A 15,536-nucleotide genomic window follows, 5' to 3' on the forward strand; every position below is an offset into this window, starting at 1 on the left:
ATAAGTCAGGAGAAGATTGTGATGCAACTTGCCTTTGAAACAGGTCACTGATTAAGTACAAAGATAAAAATCAGAGTACTCAAGAGATGATATTCATAAGTAAGTTGAGAGTATGGAAACTTCCATAATGTGCACTGTAGTATATGGAGGGTAGCTTAAACTAAAGTATTATTGGCCAAGAAATTGAGTTGTGCCAGATGTCCCAGAGTACCCGGTATAAGAGTCACATGAAAGAAAGGTGTCAATATGACTTTCAGATTGCATATTTGTGTGGCAATCATGCTATTTACTGTTTGGTTTTTACTTATTCTTCAATTTTGCTCACACAGAACTCTCTTCAAAAAGACAAATTCAGCTTATATCACATTAGGTAGCATGTGCATTTAATAAACACACATATATTTTCTGTATTAAGCAACAAGATCTAAAGTTCTGAAGAACAGTTTTCTTGGAAGTATTATTATCCACAGAAAGTATTAAAGATGATATATCTTTCAAATGCTAGAATTATGAAAAAAACATAGTAGGAGTCAAAGAGAAGCCAAAATATAAATACGAAATTAAAGATTGCTATAGCTGCTGATCAGATGAATATTTAGTAGTAGTAACATTTTAATTTGCTTTTAGGTATACACAGAAGTTACAGTGCTGAAAGCTTTGTCTATAATAGATGCCTGGCAACATATACAAATTGAAAATAAAATACAAAATTGAAAATAAAAATTTTATACTACTTTTAAAAGAGATGTATTTATTTATTTGAAATCAGAGTTACAGTGAGAGAGGAAGAGAGAGAGAGAGAATCTTCCATCCTCTGGTGACTCACCAAATGGCTGCAACCACCAGGGCTGGGCCAGGCCTAAGCTAGGAGCCAAGAACTCCATCCAGGTCTCCCACATGGGTGACAGGTGCCTAAGCACTTGGGCCATTTTGCTTTGCTTTAGCGAGGCCATTTGCAGGAAGCTGGATTTGAAGCTGAGCAGCTAAAACAAACCAGTAACCATATAGGTTGCTGGCACAGCAGGGAGTGGCTTTCCCTGCTACTCGACAATGCTGGTCCTTAATAATAATTTTTTAAAACAGATAAATAGTATTTTTTATTCCCTCATTCAAATATTACTGTCAGTCATTATTCAAATTTTCATGGCTGGAATTTATATAAGGTTATTCATTTGAGAGCTTGAACCTTGGCTTTTTTTTTTTTTTTTTTTTGACAGGTAAAGTTATAGACAGTGAGAGAGAAACAGAAAGGTCTTCCTTCTGTTGGTTCACTCCCAAAATGGCCTCTACAGATGGCGCTGCGCCGATCTGAAGCCAGGAGCCAGGTGCTTCTTCCTGGTTTCCCATGCAGGTGCAGGGTCCCAAGCACTTGGGCCATCCTCCACTACCCTCCTGGGCCACAGCAGAGAGCTGGACTGGAAGAGAAGCAATTGGGACAGAATCCTGCGCCCATATGAGATGCTGGTGCTACAGGCGGAGGATTAACCAAGTGAGCCACAGCGCCAGCCTGAACCTTGGCTTTTGATATATTTTTTTGAAGATTCATTTATTTATTTGAAAGTGAGAGTTATACAGAGAGAGGAGAGAGGAGAGAGAGAGAGAGAGAGAGAGAGAGAGAGAGAGAGAGAGAGAGAGAAGGTCTTCCATCTGCTGTTTCACACCCCAGTTGGCTGCAGCAGCTGGAGCTGCGACGATCCAAAGCTAGGAGCCAGGACCTTCTTCCAGGTCTCCCATGTGGATGCAGGTGCCCAAGGACTTGCACCATCTTCTACTGCTTTCCCAGGCCATAGCAGAGAGCTGGATTGGCAGTGGAGCAGCCGGTTCATGAACCAGCGCACGTATGGGATGACGGCACTTCAGGCCAGGGCGTTAACCCGCTCAGCCACAGCGCCAGCCCCTTGATACATGTCTTATTATTTATTTTTCATTTATTTTTATATCCATGAATAGTCATTTAATATTTATTTTTAAATGCATTATTTGTTGTTTTTTATTCTAGTCATTGATAAAATTTGATGAAGAGCACAGCATTATTGAGCTATTATTTGATACCATTTGCACGAGTTTATTCATTTTAAGATCTACAGCTTCCAAATCTACAAGATCATAGTTAAAGCATTTTAGTATTTTTCTATTTGACATCAATTTGTCATCACTCATCAATGAATCTCTAATAACTTTCATTTATTCTTCTGAGTCTGAAAGCAATCTAAGTGTTGCTGAGAGATGTTCTACAGACTTCCACATGTTCTTCCACACCTCAACACAGAGCAACTTTTTTGAAAAATGATGCCCCCCAGAGTCCCAGAGTCAAAGCCGGTTCCCAGCCCAGTCCTGTGCCGCAGTCACCTGGCTCCTCTTTCCTTCAGACATGACAGATGCCCCTGTGTCCTTCGCCAAGGACTTCCTGGCAGGTGGAGTGGCTGCGGCCATCTCCAAGACCGCCATAGTGCCCATCGAGAGGGTCAAGCTGCTGCTGCAGGTGCAGCATGCCAGCAAGCAAATCACTGCCGATAAGCAATACAAGGGCATTATAGACTGCATGGTTCATATCCCCAAGGAGCAGGGAGTACTGTCCTTCTGGCATGGTAACCTGGCCAACGTCATCAGATACTTCCCCACCCAGGCTCTCAACTTTGCCTTCAAAGATAAATACAAGCAGATCTTTCTGGGTGGCGTGGACAGGAGAACCCAGTTTTGGTGCTACTTTGCAGGAAATCTGGCGTCAGGTGGTGCTGCTGGAGCCACATCCTTGTGTTTCGTGTACCCTCTTGATTTTGCCCGTACCCGTCTAGCAGCTGATGTGGGCAAAGCTGGAGCTGAAAGGGAATTCAGAGGCCTCGGTGACTGCCTGGTTAAGATCTACAAATCTGATGGGATTAGGTGCCTGTACCAAGGCTTTAATGTAGACACATTATGTCTACATTATGTACAGGGCACTATCATCTACTGAGCTGCCTACTTCGGTATCTATGACACCGCAAAGGAATGCTTCCAGATCCCAAGAACACGCACATCTTCATCAGCTGGATGATCGCGCAGTCTGTCACTGCCGTTGCTGGGTTGACTTCCTATCCATTTGACACTGTTCGTCGGTGCATGATGATGCAGTCGGGGTGTAAAGGAACTGATATCATGTACACAGGCACACTTGACTGCTAGAGGAAGAATGCTCGTGATGAAGGAGGCAAAGCGTTTTTATGTGATGAAATCAAGAAGTTCACATAAGTTATTCCCTAGGTTTGTTCCCCTGTAGACAGGCATGTTGTATTATAATCTTGAGCATTCTTGACAGGCTCTTGTCTGTCTTATCAAAAGCAACTATGTGCTGGTTGAAAATGGGAAGCAATAATACTCTTCTGACCAGTTTTCTCTTAAAGCCATTTCCATGATGATGATGATGATGGGACTCAATTACATTTTTTTATTTCAGTCACTCTTGATAAATAATTTGAAGAAATAAAAATATACACAATAAAAAAAGAAAAAAGAAAAATGATGTCCAAATAATGAAATTATGTTTTATAACTGTATTTTTGACTTTTAAATTTTGTGAACAAAATTCCACCATGATTGAAGTCATGTCTAAAACTGAGTATTTCAAGGATTTGAATCCCTGATACCTGCACAGGAGACCCAAAACGAGTTTTGAATCTTTGGGTTGGCCCACTCTTGGTTGCAAGAATTTGGGGATTGAACCAGTAGACCGAAGATCATTTCTCTCTCTCTTCTCCTGCCCTGCCTTTTAAATATATAAATGAATGAATGAATGAATGAATGATAAATAAGTAAATAAATAATATAAATAAATAAAAGCATGAGTGCATACAGGAAAACTTTTAGAATCAATAAATATTAGGCTACATTCTCTGAGTTAGAACAGCAAACTCATTGTCTAGTTTTTGGTAATTAATCCTCTAGCTATGAAAACATACATCTGCATGAGTTTCAATATTAGGAAACTATTTAGCTTTTCAGTACTTCAATTTCCTCACTGATACATTACAAAGGATAGTATTTTCCAGTTTTTGGAAAGTTGTGAGAATGAAATTAAAATTTATTAAAAGTATTATAACATTGTCTTAACAAAAGTAGGCCAAAACTAACACTAATTACCTTTGTCCACTAGTTCTAGTTGGTTATAAAATAATTTGTCCTAACATAGCTCACATTTTGCTGGTTTCACTGTGTACTCTCATTACTAACTAAATCTGACACAGGCTAATTATGAAGGAACAAGGTTTATTCCAAACCATGGTTTTAGAAGCACATCTCAAGACTAGGTGGGTCCCATTAGTTCAACCATCCTGTGAGGCCAGAAGATGGAAGAGAAATAATCATATGTCAGGCAGGAAGCAGGAGAGAGAGAGAGAGAGAGGAGAGAGAAGTTAGTTCCAACTTAGCTTGTATAGCCAATTTTATGAGAACTATCATCTCAGGGCATACCCCCATTAACCCCAGTGATGTAAGATCCACCCACATCTCCTTGACCCAATAATTGAATCAAGTTTCCAACCTCTTTATTACCGTTAACTTATGACTTTAGTGTTTAAACCTATGCATGAAATAGGGAGCCAAATCTCATTCAATACATAAACAATTTTGTGATACCTCTTGGTTCTAATTCGGTGTCTTTCTCTTTGTATGTTACATATATCTTGTACAACAGTATTTTAATGTCTATGGCCATTGTAATATGGACTGACCATATTCCAAATTTTATAATTATAAGAAATGAATATTTTTTTCTAGTTCAATTGTTTCACATTATTTTCCATCATGTCTTACATCCAACAGGGCCTGGGTAATTCCCCCTAATTTCCCATAACATATCGTAGCTGAGATTATTAAATATGAGCTCTTTATTCTACAGCTACAGGCTAAAAAAGGTGAGGAGAAAAAAGGAAAAGCAAGCACAGCATGATTTTCTGAGTCATAGCTATCCAGTATTCATCAGAGAAAAATAATTGGCGGAGTATCACTTATGTCAGAGAAGTTTTTGCCTCTATATAAAGGCATAAGCACAAATCCTCTGGTCTTACATATTTCTAGATTAAAGCATGTGTACAGTTGGACAGATGTCTCCGTGTGTGATTCACGGCCCAATGGCATCTGAATCAGAATCACAAAGACACTTATCAGAATGTTGATTTCAAATTCCCAAAATAAATCTATTGAATCATAATATCTGGAATGGAGTTTGCATTTTCAAATCACACCAGGTGTTCCTAATGTTATGCTTGAGGAAGCACTCTTGGAACAATTTTTCCTCCATATGAATGTAATAAACTGCTAAAGGCTACATATAAAGGTTGTAAATTTGATGGAAATTTAATTAGATCTGTCTATTCCCTTGAAATGTGAAAATTGAGAAATAAATTTCAATATACTTATTGAATGTCATTTTTCATTTTCATTTTTCTTTTTCTTTAGAAGAAAAATCTCAATGGAAATGAAACAGTAACATTTGAAAAGTACAAATTGGCTATAATAATATAATTTAGAGTAGATACATCCATCAGATTAAGAAATTGTCAAATTATGATTAAATTGAGGAAGAAAGAAAATTTTATGGATGATTTCACTTATTATTGTAGCATTTTATATACTGCTAAATTATTACAAAATTACAGGCATAAAATGTTTAATTTATGCTAATTGTATGCAATTTTGGATCCATACAATAATATTTATATAATAATCATAAAAGATTACTATTGTAAATCATTTTGAAGCTTGATTTTGGTTCTTGAAAAATAATACTTCGTATAATTTTATATTTTGATGGCTCAACAAATCTTTATGTAATTATTGAAAGGAATATTAGATTTTAGTGCAAATGTAAAATTATACTTTAGGCATGCTAAAATCATATTCCTATGGTGCAAAGTTACAACTAGACCTACAGTTTTCAATTTTTTTTTGTTCCTGGAAGAGATTCACTTTCTGTTTGGGATTCAACCATGTTTTTGATTACATCTCTAAAGATTAAAATCCATTGAATCTAAAATCCTGAAATCACAATCCTTAAAGATTAAAATCTTGAATATTGAAATCCTAAAAGCCCAAATCCCTAAAACAGCAATTTCCACAAAGGAAAACAAATAAAGAGACTATGTAAAGAGAGGTAGCTGAGTTCTAGGGAAGGGCTTAGTGTGGCTTGGGTGTACGGCTGAAAGATGGAAAATCATTATTTTGGGTGTTGCTGTGAGAATTTTCCAAAGAAGATCAGCATATGCGATGATCCAGTGACTAGGGATGGTAAAGACTAAAGGTGAACTGTCCTGGCAGCTGAGAAACAGTTTTGTTCTGCTGCTTTGCATGTCATAGCTCCAGGCTTACCGGCATTTTGACTCCCAACAATTGCATCAGTGCTAATGTGTACAGTTACAGAGCATTCTTGCTGCTGCTTACAAGTATTTAAAAAATCAGTTAATCTCCTTTCTCAGCAACTTGGACCCCACTTTTATTCAATGGTGATTTTTTTTTGCTTTCTTTATGCTTCAACACAGATGTCACTTTCTCTGAAAGACCTTCCAATCACACCTAGTCTCCACTCATTATGTATTGTAGCAGTGTCTGCTTTCATACACAGTACTTATCCCCTATTGCTTTAATTCATTTTATTTTTATTTATACTGTATTTATTCATATGTTTATTATGCATTCATCTATTTTTGTACTTTCTCAAAAGACAACAATGTGCAATAGGGCAGGAAATGCAGTCATCAGGTTAACTACTATGTATCCAACACTTAGCACAGAAGCTCAATAAGTGCTTGTTAATTCACTGAACATTATTTTACTATTTCTTTCTGGTGTCACACACGCCGAAAAAATCAGGTATTTAACTTTTATTAGCTTACTTCTTCTTTTATTTTTTAGCTTATTTCCTCTTATTCCTGGCTAATTAAATCAGCTCAAAATGAATAGCTCAGATATCCTAAGAAATCAGAATTTTAATTCTAGAAATAAGAAGACATCTCTAGCTTTTCATGATTATCAGTGCAAATTAGGATAAATTTTATGTTTTTACTGTATTTGTAATCTATCCATGTAGTTAAAATAAAAATACATGTAAAGAAAAAGCAATAAAGAGTTTCATCACAATAGTTGGCTCAATAAAAACTTTAGCATTGTTCTTCTTTATTATTTCTCAAAATTACAGTATGCCTTAGCAGGTTTTAATGAAACTGATTTAAATTTTAAATTAAAATGTACTTATCTGGACCACAAATTTAATTAATATGACTTTTTTACCTCTTTCCTAGGAGAAAGAGTCAGAAAATATATTCTTTAGAAAAATCTAATCATGATAGCTAATACTTGCTTATCTTTCCTTTGCCTCAGTTAATTGCTATCTAATTGTGAATGAGAATTGTGGTAAATGATATTCCAGAATACTACATATTCCTTGGTACTATAGAGAAGTAAGAAAACAGCTTAGGCTGGGTTATCAAGGACTTTCACAGAGAAGGTAATATTTGAAATAGGGCTTGACAAATGAAAATGATATAATTAATTAGATTATGGAAAATAGGTATAGGGATTTACACAAACCTTTCACCATTGTTAATAAAATAAAACTGAGATCATTCAGGATTGACCACAAAAACAGTCTCCATTCAGGCAGCTGGCTTGAGTTATTTAAGATTCAATTATCTTTTAGGAATCATTCCTATATTACAGTTGTTCTCTATCTTCACTGACTTCTAGAGGACAAAAAATTAATTCATCACTGAGCTTTCTCTATCATGGAAGAAAAAGTATAAATAATCTATCTAGAAAATGTAATAGTTTGGGGATTAAAAGAGCTATGAGAAAAAGATATATTTGAAAAGGTGTTTGCAGAATGAAAATTTTAAAAATCTGACCAAAAAAAAAAAAAACTAAATTGGAAGGTGACATTTTTGAAAAATTTGAAAGAGATGAAATGTAAAGCAATACTTTTTGGGTTGTGCATTTTGTTTGAGGTTGTAACTTCAGAAGCTAATATAATGTCCTTGTGCAGTGAGTACTGAATAAATATCTTCTGGATATATGGAGATATAATTTAATTTGTAGAGTAAAAATAAGGACAATATGCCAGAAATATCAAGAAAAGGCTGAGGATATTCTTTGAGTTGAGTTGAATTTATGAAAGGGTTTTTATTATTATGAGATAAGAAAAAATATTCTATAGGTTATGAGATATCCATTAATACTTTAACAGCATATTTTTAGGATCATTGATGATATTATATAATCATATTATTTGTTGGAAAGAATAATTTTTCAAAATGGTTAAGAGAGACAGTTTTTAGACAGCTCAGAAAAGAATCTGATGGCAAATCCGTAGATATACAACAGGGTGGTTGCAAAGTTGACAGGAGGAAGTTATAAAGGGTTGGTTATGACCTTCTATAATGAATAGGGCTGGCTCCATGGCTCATTTGATTAATCCTCCGCTTGTGGCACCAGCATCCCATACAGGTGCCGGGTTCTTGTCCCAGTTTCTCCTCTTCCAGTCCACTCTCTGCTGTGACCTAGGAGGGCAGTGAGGATGGCCAAGTGTTTGGGCTCCTGCACCCGCATGGGAGACCAGGAAGATGCATCTGGCCCCTGGCTTCAGATCGGCGCAGCGCCAGCCATAGCGGCCGTTTGGGGAGTGAACCAACAGGAGGAAGACCTTTCTCTCTGTCTCTCTCTCACTGTCTATAACTCTACTGAAAAATAAAAAAAGAAACTCTCTAGACTTTTCCCAAATATAATTAGAAAAATGGAGTTAATTATTACTAAATTTCTCACTTAGTGAGACCGATGGTAATTCCAGTTGCATGATTAATTAAAGGGTCTGAATAATTAAGCTGGAAAAGGGGGGAAATGAGTTCAGCTTTGTACTTGTTGTACATGATATACTTTTGAGTTAAAGATATAGACATTTGGCTTACTAGAGTATACTCATTAAATAAAACACTATAAACACAAACATAAGACCCACCATTTCTCTGTAGGACCAGAGAAATTTAGGGAAAGTAATGCAGGCAATGTAACATTGGAGGTAAATCATTATAGAAAAGTTGGCTTTGTCTAGTGACAGGGATAGGGTAGAGTTCATTTTGGGAGAAAGAATATCAGAAATTCATAGAAATCTGGGGGTATATTTTATGGGCTTGGAGGATGTAATAAACTTATATCACTAGTACTTAATTTATGTAGGGAATAAAAATAGCCAGAACCAACTCCCTCCAACAAAAATGGTATGCTGTGGTTGGAAGTGGATTCCTTACATTGATTTCCTACATGAACTATGTTTTGCCTTCATTCAGGTGGTTTACTGGCTTATACTGAAAATCCTTAGGGTAAGATTTGCTTGTGTAAAACACACGCATGTTTCAGAAAGCTATAAAAGACTGTTAGATTTGAGTATTTTGAAAGCAGGCTATCACCATGGTCACTTAAGTGTTTGAAGAACGTTTTGTTTACGATGGACTGTTTGTGATATTGCTTGTCAGTTCCCATTACCTTTTGATCAACATGATAACAGGAATGGCACCACCAGAAGCAATTGACTTTGACATTGTGAATGCATTTAATGGAGTTCAGTTAAGGCTGTGCGTTTCATACACCAGCCATTTGATGAATACTGTAATCAATTATTATAACTTTCTGAGACAGTTAAATTGAGTGACCTCCAGGGCTACATGCTTGAAATAATGCTTTAGTAAATCTATGTAATATATAAGCCAAGTGGTAAATCCCAACTTCAATTCATAGGAGTATCACTTAAATGAATGTGGCAAATAGCCTGTCTATGAACATGACTGATGCCTTTGGAAACCAAGACATATATTTATACTTTAATGGATCAGATAGTCCTAAAAACTCTAAAACTCACAGGAATGAAGTTTTTCCTCCTTATTGCTTTTTTATGTTTTTAGCATATTTCACACTAATTCAAATTGCTTCTATTTGCATATGTGTGTATAGATTGAAGCATAAATTTAATAAATACTTCAGCCTGTCAGTTTTACAGGCATATCCAGAACTTATGAAATGTGATATAATTAGAAATAATTTGATGAACTATTTTTCTCAGAATATCATTACTGTCTTAATGAGTGAATGGCTAACAAGGGAGTAATTAATAAACCTCACAGTGACTTTGGATAAGTATAATGACAATTTTCTTCTGTGTTTAGATTTTATTACATGTTATGTTTCTCTATCATTCTGTTTCAAAATATTGAATCTGTACAAGATATTGAAATTTATATCAGTATAAAAATTGTAGGTATAAGCTTTTAATAACTAGTGTTGATATGAACATTATCAATCTATTTAAAAACAAAGTTTCAGTCTTGGGCACAGATTGGATAACATATTTCACAAAGATAGCATTTTCTTTCTTCATTATCCACTGTTTGTCTTCCCAAATGTTGAACTCAAAATAATATATTTCAGAATGAGTTATATAAATAAATTTTATCAAAATATATTCTTAATAGAAATCTATGGAAAGTCTTATCCTATAGCACTGTAAATATTTGGATGTGTTACATTTGTTATCAGTCCTCAAAAATCAAAGATGAGAGCTATTTTTATAAAAATGGCTATAGACCTACAAAAATCTAAATGATGATGATGATAAATAATAATAAATGATTACTATTATATTGCAAGAATTGAGTGAGTTTACTGCATACAACATATATCACATAGAAAGAAAGAAATATTGATAAGCATTGCTTAGTAGTACTAAACACCATGAGCACTAATGCCACTAATGCTATTTTGGTGCATCACAAAGTAAAGATCTCCATTAATTTCATTATCATTTTTTTTTGACAGCCAGAGTGGACAGGGAAAGAGAGAGACAGAGAGAAAAGTCTTCCTTTGCTGTTGGTTCCCTCCAATGGCCGCCGCAGCTGGCGCGCTGCGGCCGGCACACTGTGCTGATCCGAAGCCATGAGCCAGTTGCTTCTCCTGGTCTCCCATGGGGTGCAGGGCCCAAGCTCTTGGGCTATCCTCCACTGCCTTCCCAGGCCATAGCAGAGAGCTGGCCTTGAACAGGGGCTACCGGGACAGAATCTGGCACCCCGACCGGGACTAGAACCCGGTGTGCTGGCGCCGCTAGGCAGAGGATTAGCCTGTTGAGCCACAGCACTGGGCAATTTCATCATCATTTCTAAAATTGAAGTTGAAATACAGGTTACTTTGATGTAATTATTTATGGGAAAAAGAAATAAATACTTAATTATTATATATATAAAATTATTTCCACCTTTTACTATTCAATGAAACTTCTATAATCAGAATCACAAGTATCTGAGCAGTGTTGATTCAACTTTTTTTGTTTTCATTATGTACCTCTGCTTTCCTGTAAACTAATTGCTCAACTTCATTTTTATTTTGCTTCTGCATTATCATAGTAACATAAAGCTGTCTCTATTAGACTCAAGTAGTAAAGTAATTTCTGCATCATGTTGGGAGCAAATAGTCATAACTAGAGCCATCAGTGTGTTTTAATGTATCATTTACTGAATTTTCCAGATCACTAATAAAGTTATATTGTCATAATACAATTAACACTAACCTCCAGTGAGCATAATGGCCACTTTCTTCTGTGAATATTTTCAACTTTCAGCTTATTACCTATATACCCACCATTAGTCTATTTTCATATGTTAAAACCTTTCTTGAACAGGAAGGATTAGACTGCAGAATAAAGGATGGAGCTTATTCCTCTAAGGGAAGATGGTATAAAAAAGTGGAGAGAGTGCAATCTTAGGGAAGAGTTAGGGGAAAAACTGCAAGGAAACTCCAGGCAAGTTAGAAAGACACTGTAGACCTACATGTAGAGTGTGGACACACAGCACAAACATGCACACAACACAAGAACCCAGCAGCAGAGAGTTTCAACACAAGCATTGTAGAGTGAGGTAAGACCAGACTGCAGCAGCCCAAGGCAAAAAAAAAAAAAAAAAAAGCTGATGATAAAGCTGTGGGGAGAGTCTGGTGTGAGTCTTGCTTGGGGCCCTGTTGGGGACAGTGTATTTGCCTACCTAGAGGAAAAAAAAGGGGCACATTTCTCTCCCCTCAACCACCCAATAATGGTATCCTTTAACTAGCTAGGAGAAGGCAGGTGCCATTTTGAAAATCTATAACAGCTGCAGCAGCTTGCATCTACATGCCCAGCGACTAGCCAAGAAGAGATATCTGAGTCTAGCTGGGAGAATTGACAGGAGGCTTGGCACCCATGACTGTGGGTGCCTTGTTGCTGTAACTGTAAATACAGTGAGGCTACATGGGAGGGCATAGGGTATGACTGGATCTCTAGGTAGTCACTGCAGGCAGCTCTACGTGACCATATCTGAGGAGCTATAATTAGGCTCACAGCTGACTTCTCATCAGAAACCCTACAGAACAGAGGAGAATGGGGAGGTATATTCCAAGTTAGAAGAGAAAAAAACTGTCAACCCAGAATACTGGACTCTGCAAAGCTCTCATTTATGAATGAAAGTGAAATAAAGACCTTCCATAATAACAGAATATGAAAGAATTTGTCACCTCTTGTCTAGCCTTATAAAAGTTGCTTAAGGATGTGCTAAAAAAGTAACACAGAAATAAGGTTATCACTATGAAATATTGTTAAGGATGAAAATCACCCAGTAAAAATCCAAAATAAAATAAAGTGAACAATAGCAATGTTTATGAGAAAATGGCAGGGCTAAGTTGTTACCTATCAATAGTCACCTTGAGTGTAAATGGCCTCAACTCTCCAGTTCAAAGATACAGACTGGCTTAATGGGTTAAAAACAAAACTCGTCTATTTTCTGCCTACATGAAACACATCTCAGGGACAAAGATACATGCAAACTGTAATAGCAAGGATAGAAAAAGATATTCCATGCTAACAGAAACCAAAAAAGTATTCGTGTAGCCATCCTAATAGCATACAAAAAGACTTTAACACAAAAACTGTTAAAACAGAAAAATAAGAGGACTATGTAATGATTAAAGGATCAACTCAACAGGAAGACATGACTATAATAAATGTATATGCACCCAATTACAGAACACTTGTCTATTTAGAAGAAATTTTAATGTACCTAAATGGAGTCATAGACTCCAATACAGTCATAATGGAGAGCTTCAATACCCCAATTTCAGCATTGCCCAGATCAAACAGACAGAAAATTAGATAGTAAACAACACTTAATTGACACTGTAGACTAAATGGACCTAATGGATTTCTATAGAACTTTTCATCCTACAGATTCAGAATACATATTCTTCTCACCAGTGCATGGAACTCTCCCTAGGGACCACATGCTAGGCCATAAAGCAAGTCTGAACACATTGAAATCATAGTATGTGTCTTCTCTGAACACAATGGCATGAAGCTGGAAATCAATGACTCAAGAAACTCTAGAACATATACAAGTAAATGAAAACTGAACAACATGTAACTAAACAGTGTGTCAGAGAAGAAATCAAATGAATAATCATAAAAATTCTAGAAACAAATAAAGACATCAATGCAACATATCAAAACTTATGGGATACAGCAAAAGCAGTGTTAAGAGAGAAGTTTATAGGAATTGGTCCCTCCATCAAGAAATTAGAAAGGCACAAAATAAATGAGTTATCAGTGCATCTCAAGAACCTAGAAAAACAACAGCAAACCAAACCCCAAATTAGTAGAAGAAAAGAAATAATTAAAATTTCAAAAAAGTTGAAATAAACAATACAAAAGATGAGCAATACAAAGACTCTTTTTTTTGAAAAACATAAACAAAATTGATACACCATTGACCCAATTAACCAAAGAAAAAATGGAGAAAACCCAAATCAATAAAATTAGAAATGAAAAAATGAAATACAAAAATACCACAGAAATAAAGAGGCATCATGAATTACTACAAAAATGTGTATGCCAACAAATCAGGAAACCTAGAAGTGCATAGATTTCTCAACACATTCAACCTACCAAAATTGAGTCATGATGATGTAGGAAACCTAAGCAGACCAACAACCGAGAAGACTGAGCCAATAATAAAGACTCTTCCAACAAATAAAAGCCCAGGAGCAGATGGCTTCCCTGCTGAATTCTTTCAAACATATAAAGAAAAAACTCCATTCTTCTCAAGTTATTGAAAAATGATTGAAAGGGAATCCTCCCAAACTCCTCTTTGAAATCAAGATCAAAGCTGAAAAAGACAACAGAGAAAAAAAACTACACACCAATTTCCCTAATGAACATAGTTGCAAAAATCCTCAACATAATACTAGCCAATCAAATGCAATAACATCTCAGAAATATCATTCACCTGTACCAAGGGGGGTATCCCTTGTATGCAGGGATAGTCCAACATTAGCAAATCAATAAATGCAATACAATACAATAAGAAATTGAAGAATAAAAATCATGTGGTTATCTCAGTAGCTGTGGAGAGAGCATTTGATAAAATTCACCTCTCATGATGAAAACCTTAAGTAATTGGGTATAGAAGGAACATTACTCAACACAATCAAGGCAATTTATGACAAACCCACAGTCAGCTTCTTATTGAATGGGGAAAAGGTGGAAACATCCACACTAATATCTGGAACCAGACAAGGTTACCCACTCTCAACATTGCCATTAAATATAGTCAAAGAAGTTTTAGCCAGAGCCATTAGGAAAGCAAAATAACTCAAAGGGTTATAAATTGGGAAGGAGGAAGTCAAACTATCACTATTTGCAGATGACATGGTTCTATAAAAAGACTCCACTAAGAGACTATTGGAACTCAAAAAATAGTTTCATAAAGTGGTAGTATATAAAATTAACCAACAAAAATCAACATCCTTTTATACACAGATGATGGAATGGCTGAGAAAGATTTCTAAGATCAATCCCATTCAAAATTGCTACAAAAATTAAATATCTTGGAATAAATTTAACCAAGAATGCCAAAGATCTCTATGATGATAATTACAAAACATTAAAGACAGAAATATAAGAAGACACAGAAATTTGGAAAAATCTTTCATGTTCATGGATTGGAATAACCAATATTAACAAAATGTCCATACTATTGAAAACGATTTATGGATTCAATTGGATACCAATCAAAATATCAAGGACATTCTTCTGAGATATAGAAAAAATGATACTGAAATTTATATAGAAACATAAGGTACCCTGAATAGCTAAAGCAATCTTATTTAACAAAAACAAAGCCTGAGGCATCACAATACCAGATTTCAAATCATACTTCAGGCAGTTATAATAAAACAGACTGATATTGATATAAAAACAGATGGATAGACCAATTGAACAGAATAGAAAATCCAGAAATCAATCTATGCATCTAACTTTATCTTTGACAAAGGAGCTAAAATCAATCTATGGAGTAAAGAGTCTCTGCAACAAGTGGTGCTAGGAATACTGGATCTCCACATGCAGAAATATGATGCAAGACCCCTAACTTACACCTTACACAAAAATCCACTCAAAATGGAAAAAGATCTAAAACTACAACCAAATACCAAAAGTTATTAGAGAACAT

General features: G+C 35.7%; 1 pseudogene; it reads left to right on the plus strand.

Annotated features, from left to right (window-relative positions):
• Nucleotides 1-2,368: 2,368 nt before the first annotated feature.
• On the plus strand, nucleotides 2,369-3,228 carry LOC133758665 (ADP/ATP translocase 2-like; annotated as a pseudogene).
• Nucleotides 3,229-15,536: the final 12,308 nt, after the last annotated feature.

This window comes from Lepus europaeus, chromosome 4, assembly GCF_033115175.1.
Source record: "Lepus europaeus isolate LE1 chromosome 4, mLepTim1.pri, whole genome shotgun sequence".
Taxonomy (NCBI): domain Eukaryota; kingdom Metazoa; phylum Chordata; class Mammalia; order Lagomorpha; family Leporidae; genus Lepus; species Lepus europaeus.